The sequence below is a fragment of the Canis aureus genome, chromosome X (genome assembly GCF_053574225.1).
Source record: "Canis aureus isolate CA01 chromosome X, VMU_Caureus_v.1.0, whole genome shotgun sequence".
In the NCBI taxonomy this organism is placed as follows: Eukaryota; Metazoa; Chordata; class Mammalia; order Carnivora; family Canidae; genus Canis; species Canis aureus.
In genome coordinates, this window is record NC_135649.1 from 114491240 (window position 1) to 114506594 (window position 15355).

The window sequence follows — 15355 nt, forward strand, 5'->3', positions numbered from 1 at the left end:
GGCGCGGGCAGCGGGAGCACAGCGGGCTGTGGGACCTCAGCCGGCAGTGGGCGCACAGCAGGCAGTGACGACGACGGGCAGTGGGGGCACAGCAGGCAGCGGCAGCACTGCGGGCTGCTCAGAGCAGCACAGGTAACAGGCAGCAGCGCAGGCCAGTGGGGGCAGCACAGGTCACTGCGGGGAGACCAGGCTGGGGAGCAGCACAGAGCACAGGCAGCAGCAGTGGCCTCAGGGAGTATTGCAGGCAGGGGGAGGACGGCAGGCAGGGGGAGGACAGCAGGCAGTGTGGGAGGACAGCAGGCAGGGGGAGCACGGCAGGCAGTGGGGGGACAACAGGCAGTGGGGACACAACAGGCAGTGGGGGGACAACAGGCAGTGGGAGCAGCACAGGCCGGTCAGAGCAGCACAGAAGACAGGCAGCAGGGGTGCCAGGAGGAAGCAGCGCAGGGCAGCTGGCGAGCGCAGGCAGCGGGCGTGCAGCAGGCAGCGGGAGCGCAGCAGGCAGTGGGAGCGGCCCAGGCCGGTCGGAGCAGCGCACACCACCGGCAGCGGCGGTGGCCAGCGAGGGCAGGGCAGGCCGATGGAGCACGACGGCCCGAGGAAGCAGCCCAGGCCAGTGGGAACAGAGCAGGGCAGGCGTGCGCAACGCAGGTTGCTCAGAGCAGCGGAGACTACGGGAAGCAGCGGTGGCCAGAGGGAGAAGTGGCGGCTGAGGGTGCAGCGGTGGCCACGGGGAGCAGCGCAGGCCAACGGAGCCCCCGTGGCTTAAGGAAGCAGCAGCCCAGGCCAATCGGAGCAGCGCAGGTGAGCGTGAGCAACGCAGGTCGGATGGAGCAGCGCAGGCCATAGAGTGCGGCGGTGGCCAGACGGTCAGCGAAGGCGGTGGGCGCAGAAGAGATGGCGGGCGCGGCGCAGGCAGCGGGCCCACAGCGGGCAGTGGACGCTCAACAGGCCGCGGGAGCTCAGAAGCCAGCGGGCGCACCAAAGGCAGTGGGCACGCAACAGGCAGGGGGATCTTCAAAAGGCAGTGGGAGCCCGACACGCGGTGGGAGCACGACAGGCCGTGGGAGCAGCACAGGCCGGTCAGGGCAGCACGCACCATCGGCAGCAGCGGTGGCCAACGGGAGCACGGCAGGCGAATGGAGCGTGGCGGCCTGAGGAAGCAGCACGGGCCAGTGGGAGCAGCGCAGGTCGATCAGAGCAGCAAAGATCATAGGGAGCGGCGGTGGCCAGAGGGAGCAGCGCAGGCGAGAGGGAGCAGCGCAGGCCAATGGAGCGGCGGGGGCTGAAGGAAGCAGCCCAGGCCAGGCAGAGCAGCGCACGTCACTGTGCGGAGCGAGCGGAGGTCGGTCAGAGCAGCGCAGACCGTAGGCAGCAGCGGTGGCCAGAGGGAGCAGCGGTGCCCGGAGGGAACGGCGCAGGCCAGAGGATGCAGTGCAGGCCAAAGGGCAACGGTGGCCGAAGAACCAGCACAGGCCAGTGGGAGCAGCACAGGTCGCCGTGGGGTGAGCACGTTGGGGAGCAGCACAGGGCACAGGCGGCGGCAGTGGCCTCAGGGAGTATTGCAGGCAGTGGGCACGGCGCAGGCTGCGGGAATACGGCAGGCAGGATGAGTACAATAGGCGGGGGGGGGGGGGTACAACTGGGGGGGCACAACAGGCAGTGGGGGCACCGCAGGCTGTGGGGGGACAACAGGCTTTGGGGGGCACAACAGGCTGGGGGGGCACAACAGGCAGGGGGGCAACACAGGCTGTGGGGGGACAACAGGCAGGGGGGCACCACAGGCTGTGGGGGGACAACAGGCAGTGGGGGCACCACAGGCTGTGAGGGGGACAACAGGCAGTGGGGGCACCACAGGCTGTGGGGGACCACAGGCAGTGGGGGCACAACAACAGGCTGTGGGGAGACAACAGGCTGTGGGGGGCACAACAGGCTGTGGGGAGACAACAAGTAGTGGGGGCATCACAGCCTGTGGGGGGACAAGAGGCTGTGGGGGGCACAACAGGCTGTGGGGAGACAACAAGTAGTGGGGGCACCACAGCCTGTGGGGGGACAACAGGCAGTGGGGGGCACAACAGGCTGTGGGGGGGCACAACAGGCAGTGGGGGCACCACAGCCTGTGGGGGGACAGCAGGCTGTGGGGGGCACAACAGGCTGTGGGGGGGCACAACAGGCAGTGGGAGCAGCACAGGCCGGTCAGAGCAGCACAGATCCTAGGCAGCAGGGGTGCCAGGAGGAAGCCGTCCAGGCCAGTTGGCGAGCGCAGGCAGTGGCGCAGCGCACGCAGCGGGCGTGCAGCAGGCTTCGGGAGCACGGCAGGCAGTGGGCGCGCGACAGGCGGCGGGAACACAGCAGGCAGTGAGGGGACAGCAGGCGTTGGGATCACAACCGGCAGTGGGGAGGCAACGAGCCGCGGGAGCACAACAGGCAGTGGCGGCACAACAGGCAGCGGGAGCAGCAGAGGCCGGTCAGAGAAACGCAGATCCTCGGCAGCAGCGTCGGCCAACGGGAGCACGGCGGGCCAGTGGAGCATGGCGGCCTGAGGAAGCAGCACGGGCCCGTGGGAGCGGCGCACGTCGGTCAGAGCAGCGCAGACCCTAGGTAGCGGCGGTGGCCAGAGGGAGCAGCGCAGGCCGATGGAGCTCTGGTGGCTTAAGGAAGCAGCCCGGGCCAGTCAGAGCGGCGCAGGGGAGCGGGTGCCACGCAGGTCGGACGGAGCAGCCCAGGCCACAGGGTGCAGCGGTGGCCAGACGGGCAGCGAAGGCAGCGGGCGCAACACAGTCTGTGGTGGCAGTGCAGGCCTTGGCGCAGAGCATGTCGTCGGCGCCGCGCAGGCAGTGGGCGCACAGCGGGCTGTGGGCCCGCAGCGGGCAGTGGGAGGACAACGGGCAGTGGGAGCAGCACATGCGGTCGGAGCAGCACCGACCTGACGCAGCAGAGGCGGCCAGAGGGTGAAGCGGAGACCAGAGGCAGCGCAGGCGGCAGAGAGCAGGGCAGGAAGGACGGAGCAGCACGGGCCGGAGGGAGCGGCGCACACCACAGAGAGGAGAGCGGGGCGGGGGGAGAGGGAGCAGCGCGGGGCAGAGCGAGCAGCGCGGGGCAGAGCGAGCAGCGCAGGCGAGCAGGGCAGGGGGGCAGCGCAGGCCGCAGGGAGCAGTGGAAGGAGCAGCGCACATGAGAGGGAGCAGCACAGGCCGGAGGGACAGGGTGGAGGGCAGAGGGAGGAGCAAAGGCCAGAAGGAGCAGCGCAGGACATAGGGAGCAGCGCAGGGCTGGGGCAGCAGCGCAGGCCGGAGGGAGCAGCGCGGGCCGCGGAGGGAGCGCAGGGCGATGGGTGCAGCGCAGGGCAGGGGGAGCAGCGCAGGCGTGAGGCAGCAGCGCAGGACGAAGGGAGCGGCGCTGGGCATAGGGAGCAGCGCAGGCAGGCCTGGGGGTGCAGCGCGGGCCGCGGAGGGAGCAGCACAGGCCGGAGGGAGGGGTGGAGGGGAGAGGGAGGTGCAAAGGCCACAAGGAGCAGCGCAGGGCATAGGGAGCAGAGCAGGGCTGGGGGAGCAGCGCGGTGGGTGCAGCGCAGGGCAGGGGGAGCAGCGCAGGCGTGAGGCAGCAACGCAGGGCTTAGGGAGCAGCGCTGGGCATAGGGAGCAGCGCAGGCCTGCGGGTGCAGCGCGGGCCGCGGAGGGAGCGCAGCGCGGTGGGTGCAGCGCAAGGCAGGGGGAGCAGCGCGGGCCTGGGGGTGCAGCGCAGGCCGGAGGGAGCAGCGCGGGCCAGAGGAAGCAGCTCAGCCGGGAGGCGGAAGCGCACGCCTGCGGAAGGAGCGAAGGAGCGCAAGACACAGGGAGCAACAGAGGTCCGCGGGAGCAGCGCAGATCAGTGGGAGCAGCACAGGCGAGAGACAGAGAGAAGCGGAGTCAAGAAGCAGCGCAGGGGGGCCGGCGGACAGGCTGCAGGGAGCAGCGCAGCCTTGGGGGAGCGGCGCAGACCGGGGGGAGCAGCGGAGGTGAGAGGGAGGAGGAAGGCCACACGGAGCAGCAGCAGCAGCAGCGCAGAGCAGAGGGAGCAGCGCAAAGCAAAGGGAGCGGCGCAAGCCAGAGGGAGGAGTGCATCCCACGGGAGCAGGGCAGGGTGGTGGGAGCAGCGCAGGGCGTTAGGAGCAGCGCAGGCTGATGGCAGTAGCGGAGGGAGCAGCGGGGCCCGGAAGGAGGAGCGCAGGCAGTGGCGCGGCACAGGCAGAGGGCGCGGCGCGGGCAGCGGGAGCACAGCGGGCTGTGGGACCTCAGCCGGCAGTGGGCGCACAGCAGGCAGTGACGACGACGGGCAGTGGGGGCACAGCAGGCAGCGGCAGCACTGAGGGCTGCTCAGAGCAGCACAGGTAACAGGCAGCAGCGCAGGCCAGTGGGGGCAGCACAGGTCACTGCGGGGAGACCAGGCTGGGGAGCAGCACAGAGCACAGGCAGCAGCAGTGGCCTCAGGGAGTATTGCAGGCAGGGGGAGGACGGCAGGCAGGGGGAGGACAGCAGGCAGTGTGGGAGGACAGCAGGCAGGGGGAGCACGGCAGGCAGTGGGGGGACAACAGGCAGTGGGGACACAACAGGCAGTGGGGGGACAACAGGCAGTGGGAGCAGCACAGGCCGGTCAGAGCAGCACAGAAGACAGGCAGCAGGGGTGCCAGGAGGAAGCAGCGCAGGGCAGCTGGCGAGCGCAGGCAGCGGGCGTGCAGCAGGCAGCGGGAGCGCAGCAGGCAGTGGGAGCGGCCCAGGCCGGTCGGAGCAGCGCACACCACCGGCAGCGGCGGTGGCCAGCGAGGGCAGGGCAGGCCGATGGAGCACGACGGCCCGAGGAAGCAGCCCAGGCCAGTGGGAACAGAGCAGGGCAGGCGTGCGCAACGCAGGTTGCTCAGAGCAGCGGAGACTACGGGAAGCAGCGGTGGCCAGAGGGAGAAGTGGCGGCTGAGGGTGCAGCGGTGGCCACGGGGAGCAGCGCAGGCCAACGGAGCCCCCGTGGCTTAAGGAAGCAGCAGCCCAGGCCAATCGGAGCAGCGCAGGTGAGCGTGAGCAACGCAGGTCGGATGGAGCAGCGCAGGCCATAGAGTGCGGCGGTGGCCAGACGGTCAGCGAAGGCGGTGGGCGCAGAAGAGATGGCGGGCGCGGCGCAGGCAGCGGGCCCACAGCGGGCAGTGGACGCTCAACAGGCCGCGGGAGCTCAGAAGCCAGCGGGCGCACCAAAGGCAGTGGGCACGCAACAGGCAGGGGGATCTTCAAAAGGCAGTGGGAGCCCGACACGCGGTGGGAGCACGACAGGCCGTGGGAGCAGCACAGGCCGGTCAGGGCAGCACGCACCATCGGCAGCAGCGGTGGCCAACGGGAGCACGGCAGGCGAATGGAGTGTGGCGGCCTGAGGAAGCAGCACGGGCCAGTGGGAGCAGCGCAGGTCGATCAGAGCAGCAAAGATCATAGGGAGCGGCGGTGGCCAGAGGGAGCAGCGCAGGCGAGAGGGAGCAGCGCAGGCCAATGGAGCGGCGGGGGCTGAAGGAAGCAGCCCAGGCCAGGCAGAGCAGCGCACGTCACTGTGCGGAGCGAGCGGAGGTCGGTCAGAGCAGCGCAGACCGTAGGCAGCAGCGGTGGCCAGAGGGAGCAGCGGTGCCCGGAGGGAACGGCGCAGGCCAGAGGATGCAGTGCAGGCCAAAGGGCAACGGTGGCCGAAGAACCAGCACAGGCCAGTGGGAGCAGCACAGGTCGCCGTGGGGTGAGCACGTTGGGGAGCAGCACAGGGCACAGGCGGCGGCAGTGGCCTCAGGGAGTATTGCAGGCAGTGGGCACGGCGCAGGCTGCGGGAATACGGCAGGCAGGATGAGTACAATAGGCGGGGGGGGGGGTACAACTGGGGGGGCACAACAGGCAGTGGGGGCACCGCAGGCTGTGGGGGGACAACAGGCTTTGGGGGGCACAACAGGCTGGGGGGGCACAACAGGCAGGGGGGCAACACAGGCTGTGGGGGGACAACAGGCAGGGGGGCACCACAGGCTGTGGGGGGACAACAGGCAGTGGGGGCACCACAGGCTGTGAGGGGGACAACAGGCAGTGGGGGCACCACAGGCTGTGGGGGACCACAGGCAGTGGGGGCACAACAACAGGCTGTGGGGAGACAACAGGCTGTGGGGGGCACAACAGGCTGTGGGGAGACAACAAGTAGTGGGGGCACCACAGCCTGTGGGGGGACAAGAGGCTGTGGGGGGCACAACAGGCTGTGGGGAGACAACAAGTAGTGGGGGCACCACAGCCTGTGGGGGGACAACAGGCAGTGGGGGGCACAACAGGCTGTGGGGGGGCACAACAGGCAGTGGGGGCACCACAGCCTGTGGGGGGACAGCAGGCTGTGGGGGGCACAACAGGCTGTGGGGGGGGCACAACAGGCTGTAGGGGGGCACAACAGGCAGTGGGAGCAGCACAGGCCGGTCAGAGCAGCACAGATCCTAGGCAGCAGGGGTGCCAGGAGGAAGCCGTCCAGGCCAGTTGGCGAGCGCAGGCAGTGGCGCAGCGCACGCAGCGGGCGTGCAGCAGGCTTCGGGAGCACGGCAGGCAGTGGGCGCGCGACAGGCGGCGGGAACACAGCAGGCAGTGAGGGGACAGCAGGCGTTGGGATCACAACCGGCAGTGGGGAGGCAACGAGCCGCGGGAGCACAACAGGCAGTGGCGGCACAACAGGCAGTGGGAGCAGCAGAGGCCGGTCAGAGAAACGCAGATCCTCGGCAGCAGCGTCGGCCAACGGGAGCACGGCGGGCCAGTGGAGCATGGCGGCCTGAGGAAGCAGCACGGGCCCGTGGGAGCGGCGCACGTCGGTCAGAGCAGCGCAGACCCTAGGTAGCGGCGGTGGCCAGAGGGAGCAGCGCAGGCCGATGGAGCTCTGGTGGCTTAAGGAAGCAGCCCGGGCCAGTCAGAGCGGCGCAGGGGAGCGGGTGCCACGCAGGTCGGACGGAGCAGCCCAGGCCACAGGGTGCAGCGGTGGCCAGACGGGCAGCGAAGGCAGCGGGCGCAACACAGTCTGTGGTGGCAGTGCAGGCCTTGGCGCAGAGCATGTCGTCGGCGCCGCGCAGGCAGTGGGCCCGCAGCGGGCAGTGGGAGGACAACGGGCAGTGGGAGCAGCACATGCGGTCGGAGCAGCACCGACCTGACGCAGCAGAGGCGGCCAGAGGGTGAAGCGGAGACCAGAGGCAGCGCAGGCGGCAGAGAGCAGGGCAGGAAGGACGGAGCAGCACGGGCCGGAGGGAGCGGCGCACACCACAGAGAGGAGAGCGGGGCGGGGGGAGAGGGAGCAGCGCGGGGCAGAGCGAGCAGCGCGGGGCAGAGCGAGCAGCGCAGGCGAGCAGGGCAGGGGGGCAGCGCAGGCCGCAGGGAGCAGTGGAAGGAGCAGCGCACATGAGAGGGAGCAACACAGGCCGGAGGGACAGGGTGGAGGGCAGAGGGAGGAGCAAAGGCCAGAAGGAGCAGCGCAGGACATAGGGAGCAGCGCAGGGCTGGGGCAGCAGCGCAGGCCGGAGGGAGCAGCGCGGGCCGCGGAGGGAGCGCAGGGCGATGGGTGCAGCGCAGGGCAGGGGGAGCAGCGCAGGCGTGAGGCAGCAGCGCAGGACGAAGGGAGCGGCGCTGGGCATAGGGAGCAGCGCAGGCAGGCCTGGGGGTGCAGCGCGGGCCGCGGAGGGAGCAGCACAGGCCGGAGGGAGGGGTGGAGGGGAGAGGGAGGTGCAAAGGCCACAAGGAGCAGCGCAGGGCATAGGGAGCAGAGCAGGGCTGGGGGAGCAGCGCGGTGGGTGCAGCGCAGGGCAGGGGGAGCAGCGCAGGCGTGAGGCAGCAACGCAGGGCTTAGGGAGCAGCGCTGGGCATAGGGAGCAGTGCAGGCCTGCGGGTGCAGCGCGGGCCGCGGAGGGAGCGCAGCGCGGTGGGTGCAGCGCAAGGCAGGGGGAGCAGCGCGGGCCTGGGGGTGCAGCGCGGGCCGGAGGGAGCAGCGCGGGCCAGAGGAAGCAGCTCAGCCGGGAGGCGGAAGCGCACGCCTGCGGAAGGAGCGAAGGAGCGCAAGACACAGGGAGCAACAGAGGTCCGCGGGAGCAGCGCAGATCAGTGGGAGCAGCACAGGCGAGAGACAGAGAGAAGCGGAGTCAAGAAGCAGCGCAGGGGGGCCGGCGGACAGGCTGCAGGGAGCAGCGCAGCCTTGGGGGAGCGGCGCAGACCGGGGGGAGCAGCGGAGGTGAGAGGGAGGAGGAAGGCCACACGGAGCAGCAGCAGCAGCAGCAGCGCAGAGCAGAGGGAGCAGCGCAAAGCAAAGGGAGCGGCGCAAGCCAGAGGGAGGGCTGCATCCCACGGGAGCAGGGCAGGGTGGTGGGAGCAGCGCAGGGCGTTAGGAGCAGCGCAGGCTGATGGCAGTAGCGGAGGGAGCAGCGGGGCCCGGAAGGAGGAGCGCAGGCAGTGGCGCGGCACAGGCAGAGGGCGCGGCGCGGGCAGCGGGAGCACAGCGGGCTGTGGGACCTCAGCCGGCAGTGGGCGCACAGCAGGCAGTGACGACGACGGGCAGTGGGGGCACAGCAGGCAGCGGCAGCACTGCGGGCTGCTCAGAGCAGCACAGGTAACAGGCAGCAGCGCAGGCCAGTGGGGGCAGCACAGGTCACTGCGGGGAGACCAGGCTGGGGAGCAGCACAGAGCACAGGCAGCAGCAGTGGCCTCAGGGAGTATTGCAGGCAGGGGGAGGACGGCAGGCAGGGGGAGGACAGCAGGCAGTGTGGGAGGACAGCAGGCAGGGGGAGCACGGCAGGCAGTGGGGGGACAACAGGCAGTGGGGACACAACAGGCAGTGGGGGGGACAACAGGCAGTGGGAGCAGCACAGGCCGGTCAGAGCAGCACAGAAGACAGGCAGCAGGGGTGCCAGGAGGAAGCAGCGCAGGGCAGCTGGCGAGCGCAGGCAGCGGGCGTGCAGCAGGCAGCGGGAGCGCAGCAGGCAGTGGGAGCGGCCCAGGCCGGTCGGAGCAGCGCACACCACCGGCAGCGGCGGTGGCCAGCGAGGGCAGGGCAGGCCGATGGAGCACGACGGCCCGAGGAAGCAGCCCAGGCCAGTGGGAACAGAGCAGGGCAGGCGTGCGCAACGCAGGTTGCTCAGAGCAGCGGAGACTACGGGAAGCAGCGGTGGCCAGAGGGAGAAGTGGCGGCTGAGGGTGCAGCGGTGGCCACGGGGAGCAGCGCAGGCCAACGGAGCCCCCGTGGCTTAAGGAAGCAGCAGCCCAGGCCAATCGGAGCAGCGCAGGTGAGCGTGAGCAACGCAGGTCGGATGGAGCAGCGCAGGCCATAGAGTGCGGCGGTGGCCAGACGGTCAGCGAAGGCGGTGGGCGCAGAAGAGATGGCGGGCGCGGCGCAGGCAGCGGGCCCACAGCGGGCAGTGGACGCTCAACAGGCCGCGGGAGCTCAGAAGCCAGCGGGCGCACCAAAGGCAGTGGGCACGCAACAGGCAGGGGGATCTTCAAAAGGCAGTGGGAGCCCGACACGCGGTGGGAGCACGACAGGCCGTGGGAGCAGCACAGGCCGGTCAGGGCAGCACGCACCATCGGCAGCAGCGGTGGCCAACGGGAGCACGGCAGGCGAATGGAGCGTGGCGGCCTGAGGAAGCAGCACGGGCCAGTGGGAGCAGCGCAGGTCGATCAGAGCAGCAAAGATCATAGGGAGCGGCGGTGGCCAGAGGGAGCAGCGCAGGCGAGAGGGAGCAGCGCAGGCCAATGGAGCGGCGGGGGCTGAAGGAAGCAGCCCAGGCCAGGCAGAGCAGCGCACGTCACTGTGCGGAGCGAGCGGAGGTCGGTCAGAGCAGCGCAGACCGTAGGCAGCAGCGGTGGCCAGAGGGAGCAGCGGTGCCCGGAGGGAACGGCGCAGGCCAGAGGATGCAGTGCAGGCCAAAGGGCAACGGTGGCCGAAGAACCAGCACAGGCCAGTGGGAGCAGCACAGGTCGCCGTGGGGTGAGCACGTTGGGGAGCAGCACAGGGCACAGGCGGCGGCAGTGGCCTCAGGGAGTATTGCAGGCAGTGGGCACGGCGCAGGCTGCGGGAATACGGCAGGCAGGATGAGTACAATAGGCGGGGGGGGGGGGTACAACTGGGGGGGCACAACAGGCAGTGGGGGCACCGCAGGCTGTGGGGGGACAACAGGCTTTGGGGGGCACAACAGGCTGGGGGGGCACAACAGGCAGGGGGGCAACACAGGCTGTGGGGGGACAACAGGCAGGGGGGCACCACAGGCTGTGGGGGGACAACAGGCAGTGGGGGCACCACAGGCTGTGAGGGGGACAACAGGCAGTGGGGGCACCACAGGCTGTGGGGGACCACAGGCAGTGGGGGCACAACAACAGGCTGTGGGGAGACAACAGGCTGTGGGGGGCACAACAGGCTGTGGGGAGACAACAAGTAGTGGGGGCATCACAGCCTGTGGGGGGACAAGAGGCTGTGGGGGGCACAACAGGCTGTGGGGAGACAACAAGTAGTGGGGGCACCACAGCCTGTGGGGGGACAACAGGCAGTGGGGGGCACAACAGGCTGTGGGGGGGCACAACAGGCAGTGGGGGCACCACAGCCTGTGGGGGGACAGCAGGCTGTGGGGGGCACAACAGGCTGTGGGGGGGCACAACAGGCAGTGGGAGCAGCACAGGCCGGTCAGAGCAGCACAGATCCTAGGCAGCAGGGGTGCCAGGAGGAAGCCGTCCAGGCCAGTTGGCGAGCGCAGGCAGTGGCGCAGCGCACGCAGCGGGCGTGCAGCAGGCTTCGGGAGCACGGCAGGCAGTGGGCGCGCGACAGGCGGCGGGAACACAGCAGGCAGTGAGGGGACAGCAGGCGTTGGGATCACAACCGGCAGTGGGGAGGCAACGAGCCGCGGGAGCACAACAGGCAGTGGCGGCACAACAGGCAGCGGGAGCAGCAGAGGCCGGTCAGAGAAACGCAGATCCTCGGCAGCAGCGTCGGCCAACGGGAGCACGGCGGGCCAGTGGAGCATGGCGGCCTGAGGAAGCAGCACGGGCCCGTGGGAGCGGCGCACGTCGGTCAGAGCAGCGCAGACCCTAGGTAGCGGCGGTGGCCAGAGGGAGCAGCGCAGGCCGATGGAGCTCTGGTGGCTTAAGGAAGCAGCCCGGGCCAGTCAGAGCGGCGCAGGGGAGCGGGTGCCACGCAGGTCGGACGGAGCAGCCCAGGCCACAGGGTGCAGCGGTGGCCAGACGGGCAGCGAAGGCAGCGGGCGCAACACAGTCTGTGGTGGCAGTGCAGGCCTTGGCGCAGAGCATGTCGTCGGCGCCGCGCAGGCAGTGGGCGCACAGCGGGCTGTGGGCCCGCAGCGGGCAGTGGGAGGACAACGGGCAGTGGGAGCAGCACATGCGGTCGGAGCAGCACCGACCTGACGCAGCAGAGGCGGCCAGAGGGTGAAGCGGAGACCAGAGGCAGCGCAGGCGGCAGAGAGCAGGGCAGGAAGGACGGAGCAGCACGGGCCGGAGGGAGCGGCGCACACCACAGAGAGGAGAGCGGGGCGGGGGGAGAGGGAGCAGCGCGGGGCAGAGCGAGCAGCGCGGGGCAGAGCGAGCAGCGCAGGCGAGCAGGGCAGGGGGGCAGCGCAGGCCGCAGGGAGCAGTGGAAGGAGCAGCGCACATGAGAGGGAGCAGCACAGGCCGGAGGGACAGGGTGGAGGGCAGAGGGAGGAGCAAAGGCCAGAAGGAGCAGCGCAGGACATAGGGAGCAGCGCAGGGCTGGGGCAGCAGCGCAGGCCGGAGGGAGCAGCGCGGGCCGCGGAGGGAGCGCAGGGCGATGGGTGCAGCGCAGGGCAGGGGGAGCAGCGCAGGCGTGAGGCAGCAGCGCAGGACGAAGGGAGCGGCGCTGGGCATAGGGAGCAGCGCAGGCAGGCCTGGGGGTGCAGCGCGGGCCGCGGAGGGAGCAGCACAGGCCGGAGGGAGGGGTGGAGGGGAGAGGGAGGTGCAAAGGCCACAAGGAGCAGCGCAGGGCATAGGGAGCAGAGCAGGGCTGGGGGAGCAGCGCGGTGGGTGCAGCGCAGGGCAGGGGGAGCAGCGCAGGCGTGAGGCAGCAACGCAGGGCTTAGGGAGCAGCGCTGGGCATAGGGAGCAGCGCAGGCCTGCGGGTGCAGCGCGGGCCGCGGAGGGAGCGCAGCGCGGTGGGTGCAGCGCAAGGCAGGGGGAGCAGCGCGGGCCTGGGGGTGCAGCGCAGGCCGGAGGGAGCAGCGCGGGCCAGAGGAAGCAGCTCAGCCGGGAGGCGGAAGCGCACGCCTGCGGAAGGAGCGAAGGAGCGCAAGACACAGGGAGCAACAGAGGTCCGCGGGAGCAGCGCAGATCAGTGGGAGCAGCACAGGCGAGAGACAGAGAGAAGCGGAGTCAAGAAGCAGCGCAGGGGGGCCGGCGGACAGGCTGCAGGGAGCAGCGCAGCCTTGGGGGAGCGGCGCAGACCGGGGGGAGCAGCGGAGGTGAGAGGGAGGAGGAAGGCCACACGGAGCAGCAGCAGCAGCAGCGCAGAGCAGAGGGAGCAGCGCAAAGCAAAGGGAGCGGCGCAAGCCAGAGGGAGGAGTGCATCCCACGGGAGCAGGGCAGGGTGGTGGGAGCAGCGCAGGGCGTTAGGAGCAGCGCAGGCTGATGGCAGTAGCGGAGGGAGCAGCGGGGCCCGGAAGGAGGAGCGCAGGCAGTGGCGCGGCACAGGCAGAGGGCGCGGCGCGGGCAGCGGGAGCACAGCGGGCTGTGGGACCTCAGCCGGCAGTGGGCGCACAGCAGGCAGTGACGACGACGGGCAGTGGGGGCACAGCAGGCAGCGGCAGCACTGAGGGCTGCTCAGAGCAGCACAGGTAACAGGCAGCAGCGCAGGCCAGTGGGGGCAGCACAGGTCACTGCGGGGAGACCAGGCTGGGGAGCAGCACAGAGCACAGGCAGCAGCAGTGGCCTCAGGGAGTATTGCAGGCAGGGGGAGGACGGCAGGCAGGGGGAGGACAGCAGGCAGTGTGGGAGGACAGCAGGCAGGGGGAGCACGGCAGGCAGTGGGGGGACAACAGGCAGTGGGGACACAACAGGCAGTGGGGGGGACAACAGGCAGTGGGAGCAGCACAGGCCGGTCAGAGCAGCACAGAAGACAGGCAGCAGGGGTGCCAGGAGGAAGCAGCGCAGGGCAGCTGGCGAGCGCAGGCAGCGGGCGTGCAGCAGGCAGCGGGAGCGCAGCAGGCAGTGGGAGCGGCCCAGGCCGGTCGGAGCAGCGCACACCACCGGCAGCGGCGGTGGCCAGCGAGGGCAGGGCAGGCCGATGGAGCACGACGGCCCGAGGAAGCAGCCCAGGCCAGTGGGAACAGAGCAGGGCAGGCGTGCGCAACGCAGGTTGCTCAGAGCAGCGGAGACTACGGGAAGCAGCGGTGGCCAGAGGGAGAAGTGGCGGCTGAGGGTGCAGCGGTGGCCACGGGGAGCAGCGCAGGCCAACGGAGCCCCCGTGGCTTAAGGAAGCAGCAGCCCAGGCCAATCGGAGCAGCGCAGGTGAGCGTGAGCAACGCAGGTCGGATGGAGCAGCGCAGGCCATAGAGTGCGGCGGTGGCCAGACGGTCAGCGAAGGCGGTGGGCGCAGAAGAGATGGCGGGCGCGGCGCAGGCAGCGGGCCCACAGCGGGCAGTGGACGCTCAACAGGCCGCGGGAGCTCAGAAGCCAGCGGGCGCACCAAAGGCAGTGGGCACGCAACAGGCAGGGGGATCTTCAAAAGGCAGTGGGAGCCCGACACGCGGTGGGAGCACGACAGGCCGTGGGAGCAGCACAGGCCGGTCAGGGCAGCACGCACCATCGGCAGCAGCGGTGGCCAACGGGAGCACGGCAGGCGAATGGAGCGTGGCGGCCTGAGGAAGCAGCACGGGCCAGTGGGAGCAGCGCAGGTCGATCAGAGCAGCAAAGATCATAGGGAGCGGCGGTGGCCAGAGGGAGCAGCGCAGGCGAGAGGGAGCAGCGCAGGCCAATGGAGCGGCGGGGGCTGAAGGAAGCAGCCCAGGCCAGGCAGAGCAGCGCACGTCACTGTGCGGAGCGAGCGGAGGTCGGTCAGAGCAGCGCAGACCGTAGGCAGCAGCGGTGGCCAGAGGGAGCAGCGGTGCCCGGAGGGAACGGCGCAGGCCAGAGGATGCAGTGCAGGCCAAAGGGCAACGGTGGCCGAAGAACCAGCACAGGCCAGTGGGAGCAGCACAGGTCGCCGTGGGGTGAGCACGTTGGGGAGCAGCACAGGGCACAGGCGGCGGCAGTGGCCTCAGGGAGTATTGCAGGCAGTGGGCACGGCGCAGGCTGCGGGAATACGGCAGGCAGGATGAGTACAATAGGCGGGGGGGGGGTACAACTGGGGGGGCACAACAGGCAGTGGGGGCACCGCAGGCTGTGGGGGGACAACAGGCTTTGGGGGGCACAACAGGCTGGGGGGGCACAACAGGCAGGGGGGCAACACAGGCTGTGGGGGGACAACAGGCAGGGGGGCACCACAGGCTGTGGGGGGACAACAGGCAGTGGGGGCACCACAGGCTGTGAGGGGGACAACAGGCAGTGGGGGCACCACAGGCTGTGGGGGACCACAGGCAGTGGGGGCACAACAACAGGCTGTGGGGAGACAACAGGCTGTGGGGGGCACAACAGGCTGTGGGGAGACAACAAGTAGTGGGGGCATCACAGCCTGTGGGGGGACAAGAGGCTGTGGGGGGCACAACAGGCTGTGGGGAGACAACAAGTAGTGGGGGCACCACAGCCTGTGGGGGGACAACAGGCAGTGGGGGGCACAACAGGCTGTGGGGGGGCACAACAGGCAGTGGGGGCACCACAGCCTGTGGGGGGACAGCAGGCTGTGGGGGGCACAACAGGCTGTGGGGGGGCACAACAGGCAGTGGGAGCAGCACAGGCCGGTCAGAGCAGCACAGATCCTAGGCAGCAGGGGTGCCAGGAGGAAGCCGTCCAGGCCAGTTGGCGAGCGCAGGCAGTGGCGCAGCGCACGCAGCGGGCGTGCAGCAGGCTTCGGGAGCACGGCAGGCAGTGGGCGCGCGACAGGCGGCGGGAACACAGCAGGCAGTGAGGGGACAGCAGGCGTTGGGATCACAACCGGCAGTGGGGAGGCAACGAGCCGCGGGAGCACAACAGGCAGTGGCGGCACAACAGGCAGCGGGAGCAGCAGAGGCCGCCATGGCTCCACTGGCCCGCCGTGCGCAGCGTCGGCCAACGGGAGCACGGCGGGCCAGTGGAGCATGGCGGCCTGAGGAAGCAGCACGGGCCCGTGGGAGCGGCGCACGTCGGTCAGAGCAGCGCAGACCCTAGGTAGCGGCGGTGGCCAGAGGGAGCAGCGCAGGCCGATGGAG

At 70.5% G+C, this 15355-nt stretch overlaps 1 protein-coding gene across 17 annotated transcripts in view; it reads right to left on the reverse strand.

Moving 5' to 3' along the window:
- Nucleotides 1-15355, reverse strand: part of EGFL6 (EGF like domain multiple 6) — a 231127-nt gene that overhangs the window by 87601 nt on the left and 128171 nt on the right. The gene's annotated exons all lie outside the window — the stretch shown is intronic.